This window comes from Silene latifolia, chromosome Y, assembly GCF_048544455.1.
Source record: "Silene latifolia isolate original U9 population chromosome Y, ASM4854445v1, whole genome shotgun sequence".
Lineage (NCBI taxonomy): Eukaryota > Viridiplantae > Streptophyta > Magnoliopsida > Caryophyllales > Caryophyllaceae > Silene > Silene latifolia.
Window position 1 is genome coordinate 175,829,248 of NC_133538.1, and position 12,783 is coordinate 175,842,030.

The following is a 12,783-nucleotide window of genomic DNA, read 5'->3' on the forward strand; positions in this document are numbered from 1 at the left end:
CAATCATCATAGAGGAACTACTTGGAGCAAAAAATACGGCAACTACTATCAACTGACAACCCGATATCGGGTTGTAACAATGACAGGCTACCCGGTATTTTCTACTACTACAAATACAACTTTATGGCCAGGTATCGTCATACAAAAAATTAGACCCAAATTCAATTACGCAAATTAATTGAAGTCCAATTTAGAATCAGACTGGATCCAAATCCAACTATGGGTAACAGATCCATCCCATAAAATATCTGGCATCACATGTGCATTACCAATAAACCCTAAATCAATCCTCACGTTTGTACAGTTGAACATAGGAAAACCACTCTCCTAAAACTGCCTCCAACTCTTCACCACTTTTTTTTTCAACCAACTTTTATATATTATTTTATATATTATAGATATTATTGTTATCATCGTTTCTTCTATCATCTGCCAAAACAACAAAACGTGAAAATTGTCAAAATAATAGGTAAAACCATGGAAACAATTATGGTAACAACAGTGAAAGCAATGGAAGCCATATGAAAAGACATATGAAGTCACAGTTCGTGTCCTCAGAAAATGGATTCGTGATTCGGATGAAAAAGATGTTACAAAAAGAAATTGTACGGAATGGAGTTCATTTGTATAGACGGTGAGGTAAATTTCTTTTGCAATTCCAATATTTTCGTTTCCACAATATAATATGACTATATTCTTTAAAGTTAACAAATTTATATCGTGTAGGGTGAGTTAATTCAAGCAACTGTAGCAAACACACTTGTGCAGATTTTCAAACCACTTATGCACGAAGGAATCATTTCGAAGTTTCTGACGGAAAAAAATCTAGCAAAAGATATAGCAACATTTCACAAATGCAGGATTGCAATGCAATTTACAACAAGAGTGAAAGAAGTTGATGGCCACGAAATACCATCTCAAGCATTTACATTCGTAAGCATCGAAGATATTATTCATGGGAATGTCGAAAATGAATACTACATAGGTGAACAAACTCACTACTTTTTTATTTATGCCATCAAAAAAATTAATCTAACAAGAATAACAAATGTTTATTTTCATGTGAAGATGTTATCGGAGTTTTAACTCAATTTCACGAGTTTGAAGAAATTAAGGGATACAAGAAAATGTGCATTGACCTAATGAACGAACAGTGAGTTTTTATACCATAATTCACCTTTTTAATCTTATAATCTTTAATTATTTAATCATTTCTCATTATTTAAATTACAAACAATTGAAAGGAAAATGAGACTAAAGCCAGCGGTTTGGGAACGATACTTTCCCGAGATAGCTAAGCTACAAGAACAATGCAAGTACTTAGAAGAGAAACCAGTTTTGGTCCTCAAATGTGTCCAAAGGAAGAAATGGCATGGTAACTATCAATTCACCCAATTTCCAAACAAAGAATCAGCATATATTTACATTTAAATTTATTTCCTTATGCCTTATAAATTTCTTATTTACAACAGGAAACGTGACGCTTTCAACAACAAGAGGGGCGACAAAATTTGAACTCAATCCAAACATTCCACAAGTAGAGGAGTTCAAAAACAGGTTTACTATTCTGTTTACAAAAAGCTTTACTTTTAAGTTTATTTCCATCCCGATATGTAATAGTTAGTCGTTACGGATCTAAGGTAGCAAATAAGGACCACTTAACAAAATAAATAAGCTATGTTTTATGCATGAAGGTACCAACGGGTATGCATTTGCAATTTTACTTGCCCATATTTGATTCCCAATCTTTCTTTCTCTGATTTTATGAGAGTTTTTAAATCCCTACAATTTAACTTACCCATTTTGACATAAAATTACTTTTCATATTTGTTTTGCGTTTTTATGTTAAATGTGTACTAGACTACGTTTTGAACAAGTTTTACTCCGTTATTATAATATTGTTTGTATGCTTGTTTTTATAAGTAGTGTGTGGTTTACGTTGAATTCAGAAAATATTAACATATAAAGAAGTTTATACTTATCTTAACAATCTTCAACCGAAGATATGAACTTTTTTTGGTTTAACAATTACGAATAATCTGTAAGAAAAAAACAAAGGACAATATTAAATTAAAAGAAGATCAATATTAAAATCTAAACAACAAAAAATGTGAGTTTCACGGATCGATTTAAGACCTGAATTTGCTGTCAGTTTCACGGGTGTAAGACCATATTTAATAACCACTTCAGATTTGGAAGCTAAACAACAAAAAAAATGACATAAAATTATTCAAACGACAAAAAATGACATAAAAAATGGTAGATTTATCGGTATCCTGAATTTCAGTTTATGACAAATCAATTTATGAACTGAATTTGCTGTTAGTTACACGAGTTTAAAACCATATTTAATGACCAGATCCGACTTGGCAAGGAGAACACTAATTAAGAGTACCACTGATTGGTTTCTGACTCGAGTTTGCACGAGTTGCATGGTTTTAAGACCAGATTTAATGACCAGTTCACATATGACAAGGAGACCACGAATTACAAGCAGTTTATATTTTTTCCAAGAGTTCAGAAACTGACAGTAGTCAACGTTACAGCAGTTAACATGATTTTTAAGATTAAAACTGACCACTACTAACAAAACTGACAGCAGTTAACAACATAAATATAAAACAGTCTGCCTATTTAAGTTTTGACTGAAAATGTTAAGTGGACAAAACTGATTGCAATTACAAAACAGCTACGGAGTATATAAATTGTAGCATTACAGCTAAACATAATTTATAGATGCTAAAACTTGAACTACAAAATTTTTATTTACCCAATTTTAATGTTCATTTTATATTCATGTTACTCACTGCCTAAAACAGAAATCATCACCAAACAAAATTAAGATAGAACAAGGTTTAATAGGATGGAAAACCATGCAAGTTCGAGTTCAATCAACAAATGTGCAAGGCAGACAAGAAGAAGCAGTAGTACAGGTAAGTTATTCTAGATTGTCGTTTAACATTGTCAATATTAATGAAAGACGAGATAAGGTAGTCATCTGTATTGAGAAGAACATACCAGCTTTGAAGAATGGATCCAATTCATTTGGTTTATATAAAAACCTGCACAACAACAATGTTTATTGTTAGAAAATACCAGCTTTAAAGAATTAATGAAATACTCTCGCTAAATGAGTATTTTTCTCAAAAAATTAATAAAATACTTGAATTAATAAGAACAATTTGGAAACTCACATGTTTAGAGATGAATACATATCCAATACATATCTGCTCAACTGTCGGACTCTCCACTCTATGATCCCTCATATAGCACAAGATCAACGGGCACCCCTTCCTCAGATAGGACTTCAAGGTCACTGCTGCAATCAAGTTAACTTTGGGTTTGACAACAAACCCACGATAAGTCATATTTGATTAAATCTTCTTATTTGATAACTTACTTGGGATACTTTGATGTGATGAGTTTGATCTACTCATCAAATAGGTAAGAATATGCGTGTGGTCTTTGTGAATTTATAAGATTTGTTGTGTTTCATAAATAATTTAAATGTAATATTTTTCTCTCTCTCTCTCTAAAAAAAACCCTCTCTAAAAACCTAGCCTCCATTATTATTCGGGGGCTTCCATCGATCATCCATCGATGGTAAGCCCCACAAAAGCTTTCTTAAACAACTAATATTATGCAGATCTATCTTATTTTCAATAATAGTCTCCCTTTTGGTGAGATCTGTTGTTCCGTCCCTTCTTTCGGGGTTTTTCCATTTTTTCGTGGGATTGTTATCAATATAATAAGTTTTAATCAACGGGGAGATTATCAGATTTGTTTCGTGGATGAATACATCAAGACGGCTACACTGTTTCCCTCCATCAAGAAGGATGCAAAGACATCGATTATTCATAGATTCAAGAAATTTATGATTTTGGAGCGGCAGCGCCATTACCAGTATTTAGATAGTTATTTTGAATGTATTTTTTACGTTAGCAATCTTGATTTTCCTTTGTCTATTTGTTATCTTCATTGTAACCTACGCCCAGTTGATTATTAATGACATGACAATTTCAAAAAAAAAAAAAAAATAATTTAAATGTTTTTTGAGATTTTTTTATCTCTCGTCAATTAAAAAAACATGCAGTATGATTTGGATGAAGATTTAGTTCGTTTTAATGGATTTATTTTTGCATGTTGATTATGATATACTTCAGTTCTGAAATATTGGATTATAACTTAAAAATTTAATTTATGAATAAGTTATTTTCTTATGATATTTCACAGCAAGCATAATAGTATACGAAAATTCTCCAAACATGTAATACCATTATAATTTACATAATTAATTATTATGTTCATGTTTGTTTTAAATTTTTTATTTTTTATTTTATTAACTTTGAAAGACTTCATAAATAACATGTAAATACACAAATTCGTGGCTATTAGATTACAAATTCGTTTTTTAATGTTCCTTGTATTATTTTACCATTCTAAAAATATTTGTACTCATTCCTTTTATATTTGTATGATTTTTTTATATTTTAATTATTTCTAAAATATTTATATACTTTTTTTTTCGAATTTTGGGTCAAACTGGTAAATATTTTTGAGTTTTTTTGTTTTTGTTTTCATATTGGGTACAATCATTATATATTGAAATTGATTTTCTCCATCTTCTAATTGTCCAAGACGCTGTTTGGTAAATGGCATATTGGCCAATTTTTAGCATATTCAAGGGTTTTAGAATGTTTGACCAATCAATATGCTACTAATTTTAGTGTTTGGTAAACAGCATATTGAAACAACATATTTGGGGTCAATATGTTGTTTTACAATGGTCCTGTTTGGTAAACAGCGGATTAATTTCAGCATAAGCAGATTGCAAAAGCAGATTATAAATAGCAGATTCTATCAGAAGGTTTGACTAGCATATTATAACTAGCTGAATTAATTTGAGTGTTTGGTAATTGACAGATTACGATTAGTAGATTGTTAGTTTTCTTTGTAAAATGGAGAAAAATTTCCTATTTTACAATATGCTAACCAATATGCTAGGGTAAGCAGCATATTGTAAAATAGCATATTGACCCCAAATATGCTGTTTCAATATGTTGTTTACCAAACACTAAAATTAACATATTTATTAGTCAAACATGCTAAAACCCTTAAATATGCTAAAAATTGGCCAATGTGCCGTTTACCAAACAACGCCAATATGCTGCTTACCCCAGCATATCGGTTAGCATATAGTAAAATAGGAAATTTTTCTCCATTTACAAAGAAAATTAACAATCTACGTACTAATCGTAATCTGCTAATTACCAAACACTCAAATTAATTCTGCTAATTATAATATGCTAGTCAAACCTTCTGATAAAATCTGCCATTTATAATCTGTTTATGCTGAAATTAATCCGTTGTTTACCAAACAGGACCCAAGTTTAAGAATCAGGTTAACTAAATAAATTTGAGGGAAGTTTGTGGTAGGGCCAACTTTAGAAATAATTATTTTCCCTAAAATCAGGGAACCAATCAGAAGCATTTAAATGCTTTGACTTTTATAGTAAAGGGATGTAAGAGGTTTCATATTAATCCGATAACATTATTATTAGACCATGTTTTTATGAGAATTAGAGAACTTTAAATAGTCGATTATCCTAAATTCTCTAGGATAAGTTCATGATAAAAGTATTTCTCTATTGATTTCATTTTTTTTACAATTTAGGACTTATTTGGAATGAGAGTAATAATTAAGGGAGTAATAGAGATAAAATGAACTAAAAGATGAAGGGAAGTGATGGGGTTGGAGATAAAAATGGATAGAAATGGGGAAATGTGTGATATTCCCTCCATTAAGGGAGTAATTGTTACCCACCTCGCTTTCCAAGTAATAATTACCTCCATATAGAGGTAATAATTCTTCTCTCACCTCCTCTTTCCACCATCCACAACCACCACAAAGCACCAATCTCCTCCAATTTCTTCTTATTTTAGCTCTTATTACCCTCTTAATGATTACTCCCATTTCAAGCAAGCCCTTATAGTAAATACTCCCTCCGTCACGGTCAATAGTTATCTACGGAGTATTTTATTTTGGTGTATCAGTAAATAGTTATCTATTTTCATTTTTGGCTTATTTTTGTGGGTCTCTCCAGGTATAAGTGGGAGATTAGTGATTAGTGTGTTGGTCTTGGAGTCAAAAGCAATAGATAATTATTATTGATTAGGAAGAAGTGAGTATTAAGTATTGGAAAATGAGATAGCGCCACCGGTTGGCACCAATCTCGGTACCACCGATGGCATTATTGTTAATTAGATGATGTTTTTGACATTTTGAAGATTTAGTCAAATCACTTCATAAACAGTAAAACACGAAGACTAGATAAATATTTAAATGACATAGATGAGTTCAAAGAAGTCTCGCTCGACAATACCAGCTGCCATGTTCGTTGTCTAAAACACGTTTTGCTTCCATATTTTAGCCACACTGATATAAATTCCAAAATACTCTTAGTTTCAACTGACATGCATATTTACAATTGAACATATCGTCGCAATCAGACCACTATACGAATTGAAATGGGTATTCTAAAGTTATTTAATACACATGATGGTGGTCGGCGAAATTGATTCACAGAAATTTATGTCTGAAGAATTGTTTACATAATGGTGGTAGGCGAACTCGATTTACAGAAATTCATAACAGAAGAATTGTTTACTTTTGGTTAGCAAGCAAAATTGAACCTCATTTGGCATCATGACCTTTGTATAAATTTTCCAAAGCACCTAATCTTTCTATTTAGTTGAAAAGGCTTCAATGGTTCATGACGGAAGGAAAACCCAAAACATACACAGATATACTCCATATCAGTTTCGTAGATGCTCGCTAATTTTGCAGTGGAGGTTAGAAATTTGACTTTTATGCCCTTCCCTATTTGCGGGCAAAATCTAAACAGACATTATTTATTTTAAGTAGGGTGGTACTGAGATTGTGTATCATCCGGTGGCGCCCTATCGATATCTCATTGTATTTATTTATTGATTTCATTTTTTTGATGCTAATTTTTGTTTAATTTGTTTTGATTCGTCAATATAATTAAATAAATATTTATCATGAATCAAATTGTATAGCTTTGGATCTTCAAGTTTTTAGCTATGTGAATGTTGCGATAAAAGGATATTCTTTTCAATAATGGGCTTATATTCTCCTTTGAAAACAAAACATGGTGTTTATGCCGCAGCACGTACAAGATCGAATCACTTGACTATGTATTGCTCTATATTTTGACTAATAATAAAAGCATCTCACTCGGATGCCAACATAATAGGTTTAGATGGTTGCACACTTGCACTGCACCGTATATTAGTTGGATTTGTTAAATGTAGGGTGGTCTAATTTAAAGTGTACTCATTATTTTAATAACATTTACGGAGTATTATTCTAAAGGTCAAATGGCTGTTAAAATTATTGAATAATGTTAGTAGTATGGTTTTAAAACTAGATAATCAATTTGGGACGAGATAAAATAATTTTACATGAATAAATTATTGGACATTGGATTAAAGGAGTCGTTGGTAAATGACCGAGTAGAGCTTTAAGCCTCAATCCATTGTCTCTTATACGTGAAATTAAATCGCCATTTCTTTGAGGAAGTGAAGTTTAATATTGCTTTCGGGAAGCCAACACTATTTCCGACGGTAAGTAGTAAGATCAAGGGCTAAAGAAACTTGCAAAAATCGATTCTCTCTAGGGTTTCCTATGAGGGCTCCTACTGGACGGAGTTCTTGAATCTTCCTTATTTTCGAGGCTTCTCCCTCACTTTCGTGTAGGGTTTTCGCTTCTTTTTCCGTTATTTAAGTCTCTATTTCGATATCTCTGCTAGGGTTTGTGTGATTGACAGTTATGGAGAATAGGGCACAAAAAAACAAAGTAATCGTTTGTGACAATGAGTATGTTTGGGACGTGGGTGAACAACAAGGGCAGGAGAAGGAGTTTTTCATTCTAATTGGGCGAATCTGGACAACGAAGGCCATTAATGTCAAAGCCGCCATCGACACAATGACACGACTATGGCAAACGAAAGGTACGATTGTTGCAAATGTTCTCGATGCTAAAGATAGGATTTTTATATTCAAATTTGAAAATGAGAAGGATAGAACCAAGATTATTGATGGACAGCCATGGCATTTCGAAAAATTTATCTGGTGTTTTAACGAACCAAATGGGGAAGGAAAGCTCTCAGAAACACCGCTTTACCATGTTCCTTTGTGGATAAGGGTGTATGACCTTCCTATTAAGGGCAGAACCAATGAGGCGAATCTTCGACACTTAGGGCAGCAGTTAGGGCAATATGTGGGTAGTGAGGAATCGTCTTTATCTGAAATTGATAGAGCGGTTAGATTGAGGATTGTGCATGATGTCCGGAAGCCCCTTAAGAAGCATGTGGGGGTACGAATGGCTAAGGGCAATATGGTGGAATTCAAGGTAAAATATGAGCGCCTCCCTATCTTTTGTTATGGGTGTGGGCAATTAGGGCATGGAGAAAAGGACTGCGAGGAGGGCCCGTATGAGAATGGAGAATTGCAGTTTGGTGAGGACGTTAGAGCTTCCCCGTGGAAGCCTGTGAAGACAGTGGCAGAAACTTCAAAGGGGAAAGGTAGATCTTTGGGCAAGGAGATGGAAGATGAATATCAAAAGAGGGAAGAGGAGGCAGTGCAAAATCTGATTGACAAGCTCCAAAAAATTGTTGTGAAAGGGAAGGAAAGGGGTAGGGATCTAAACCATATGTAGATACCCGTAACCGTCGATATTGGAATTTATAGAGAACCCGACAAACACCCGATGATGATAGGACACATGTATTCTTTAGTTGTCATTGTCATTATTTGGGCTCGTTTTACGATGTAGAATGAGCGTTGTCGATTTATATTTTATTAATTTAAATGATATTTAAATTAAATGTTTTTTTTAAAGTGAATTCATTTTATTGTTTTAATTTGAATTTATTTTCTTAAATTTATTTTATTGAAAATAAAATATATTTTTTGATTTGAAAAATCATTCTTTAGTTAATTGATTTGAAAAATCAATTTAAATCGTTTTATAAATCGTATTTGAAGAACTCGTTTTTTACGACGATTTTATACGCGATTTTGAGCTCGTTTTCAACTTGATTTGGGCACGATTTTCGAAGCAAACTCGAACCAATTCCTGACCCATAACCCAACCCATCACTGACCCTCATAACCAGGCCCTAATACCATGCAAACCCACGTCCATACCTCCTTATTTTCGAGCCCCAAACAGCAGCACAAACCAGTCCGTCACCCTTCAACCCGAGTCCACTAACAGCCCCAAACCCGCTCCAAACACCACTTAAACACGTGCTCATTAACCCTAATCCATACCCTAGTATCCTACCCATATTACCCTAGCTTAACCACCAAGAAACAGCCCTCCAAAACCCTACACGAGCTCACAATAGCTGCTGGACAGCAGCAGCGAAACAGAGCAGCCCGACTGCTTGTTGCTCTCTTTTACCCTACTTTAACTCCCTATAAATACCTCCCCTCTGCCATACTTTCATTCCTCTAAGTTCTCCATACATACTACCTTCACTTACAAGCTTTAAACTCCAGAAACAAACCCTAATTGCCTCCCAAAAACCCTCGACAAAACCGACTTACAAACTGAGAATCAGTTTGTGTGTCCTCTTTGAAACCGTTTGTTCAACCATCAAACCTCCATTAAAATTCGAGTTTCTTGTTCCAAATTAACCACACAACATCCATCTACATCTTAGACAAAGATTTATGAGTCAAATTGCACTTGAGAGTACACGAATCCCCTCGAAAAACAAAGTGTTATACACTCTGTTTTCGCGGCTTTTCCTGTCTGTCCAATTCTGTTTGTGCTCGTTTTTCGTGCCCAATAACTCAAAACGAGCAGGGATTTTTTTAAGATCTCTGTTCTCCTCTCTTTCTAGTTTTCAAAACATCTTTTAAATCTAATTTTCACCGTGAAACGAGTGAGAAATTGCAGTTTGAAAGTTGCTGTCCAGATTTGCAAAAAAACGTGTTATTGCTTTGTTCCTTCGTCGACGACGGCCTCTCGAGATAAAATCTATGATCGATTACGACCCAAGACGGTGTCAAAGATACATGTAGATTGAGGGTGCATCAAATCCTCCTCTTCTCCCTTTTATTTCGTTTTTTTATGTTTGTTTTTTTATTGTTTCGTTTTATTTTGTTTATCGTTTGTTATCGTTAACTATGAAACTAGTTTAGTCCGAGTATGAGTTAAAGTACCACCACGAACACCCGCGTTGACTTGATATGGGAAAGAAATCCGCTACATCAGTCGGTCGTATCCCCCGTCTCATTTACATATCCTCGTGTTCAAGGTAGGGCATTAATAAAACGAATTCTAACTTCGCTCTTCGCTTTTGACCCCTCTCTTGTTTCGTTTAATTCGACCTGCCCAAGGACCATTCACATGTTAGTTCGACCTCTGATTGTTAACATATGACTCATTTAGATGACATTAGATCAATTTAATAACCTAATTAGACACGTTAGATGGCTTCGACACAAGCATTAAAATCAACTAACAATTCTGTAACTTAATTGAATGCATCTCTCTCTTTCACATAATTTCTCGCTAGTATAAGAGTGCGTGATTAGCACCTTCTTATTAACACTCGACGAGTTAATTTAATTAGCGAACTTTACCTAATTTGACCCCTTTAGGCCGTGTAGAATACACATTCGCGTGACATCATCTCAATCGATCAACGTCGTTTCTAACTTGTTTTATAAATCGTTTCGCAATCATTTGATCTAACTAATGAACCTAACCTAGGAACTAGGGGGGACATGGCTTGGCCGTGAGGGTGGCCGTGCCTTTTGTCGTTCTTGCTTCGTTTTTTTAATATCATTTGTTCTTTGTTGTTTTTTAGCTTGTAATTTATAGTTTGTTCATCGACTTGTAATTTTCAAGTTTGTTTTACTTTTATCGAGTCAAAACTTCTTCAAAAACCTTAGTCTTATTTGGTTAGATAGTTGTGCTCCAATTCATGTAGGAGCGTAGTAAACCGCATGTTGTTTAAAGCGACATGGCCCGATTTATGCTAATGCATGCTTTGGTGTGTGGCCTAATGTCTAATTCGATGAGATTAAGCGAAAGCACGCATTACGAGGAGTGACCCAAGGCCGTGAGTCATGTAAGCCGTGGGCCACCCCCCTTGTGCACGTTTTCCTAGGCCAAATTGGCCGTGTAATGTGTCGTGTATGGTTTTGTGTATAGCAATTGTATTTAGATCGAGTTGTATCTCTAATTTCTCGTTGTGTCGGCATGAAATGCCCGGGTTATAATAGGGTAGATCCCAACGGCTCCCCCCATTCCCCCTAAGCCTTGTTTGCTTTGTTTATATGTTGTTAGATCAATCAACCCACATGCTAAATTACAACTTTGACAAAGTTAGTTTAGTTGCATCTAAATCGACATAGAAACTTCACATGTTAGGGTTTTAAAAACGATGTTTGCATATCATATATCGTAGTAGCTACGACCTTGTTTGAAATCCGACACTTGACTTAGTAGAGGCCGTTATTGACAGGCGGGGTTAGGTGTCCTTATGGGCTTCCTAACACGTACCCTCACCCCTTACTCAAGATCTATGGTTTGTGGATCCGTCTAAATACCATTGGATTACGAGAGTCATTCAAATCGAGTGATATAGGGTACAAGTCTTTATCTTTAATCACTCGTAGTCGACTGGCTTTATGCTTTTCGATGAAAGGTGTAAAGTTGACTTGAACGGTTCCAAGTTCCCATAAAACTTGGTGGCGACTCTAGTTTGTCTTAATTCGATTCGAAAGAACCTCGAGTCGATTATGCCTAGTGTGGATCCCGCGGACGCAGTTCCCGCGGGCGTTGTCCACACCATAAGGAGGATGATAGAAGGGGAGAGCAGCTGGAGGTGCAAGGGGACAGTGGGTCGGTTATGCGTAAGGATAGTGGGATTGAGGGGCAGGAGTATGAGGTATATCAAAATAAGGAGAGGGGAGAGGACCGTGAAGTGGTGGACATGGAGGCTGATGGGGGAGGAGAACGAGGCTCTATGGCTGGAAGGAGTGGACATGAGGCTACGGGACTGGAGAAGCGTGGAGGATCTTGGGTTCGATTAATGCGTGAGAAAGACAAGGGTGAGAAGGGGGATACCACATGCAAGCTAGGCAAAAGAGAACGTGTGGAGGGGGAAAAGGGAGGAGTTGTGAGTGAAAAGAAGTTAAAATCGATCATGGGTGTCAGCTCACCTGAGGTGGAGGCTGAGACAACTCAGCCCCGCCGGGCATTATGAGTCTTTTGAGCCTAAACTGTGGGGGCTTGGGCAACCCCGATGCAGTAGGCGGATTACGAAACCTCCTAAGGAGGTAAGCCCCTGCTATAGTCTTCCTTTGCGAGACGAGACTTAGCAGTAAGGAGTTTAGGAGAGTTAGGGCGTGTTTTAATGAGTAAGAGGGGATTGAGGTGGATAGTGCGGGAAGATCGGGGGGTCTTGCATTTATGTGGAAAAAATAGGTAGGGTGTACTTTGAGGTCTGCATCGATGCATCATATCGATGTAGAGGTTAGCTGGAATAGTAAGACGTGGAGATTTACTGGTTTTTATGGGTGGCCTGTCGTGAGTGATAGGCACTTATCGTGGCAATTATTGAGAATGTTGAAAGAGGAGTATGATGGACCGTGGATTTGTATGGGGGACTTCAACGAGATCTTATATGCGACGGAGATGAAGGGTGGTGCCCGAGCACAATGACAAATGAATAACTT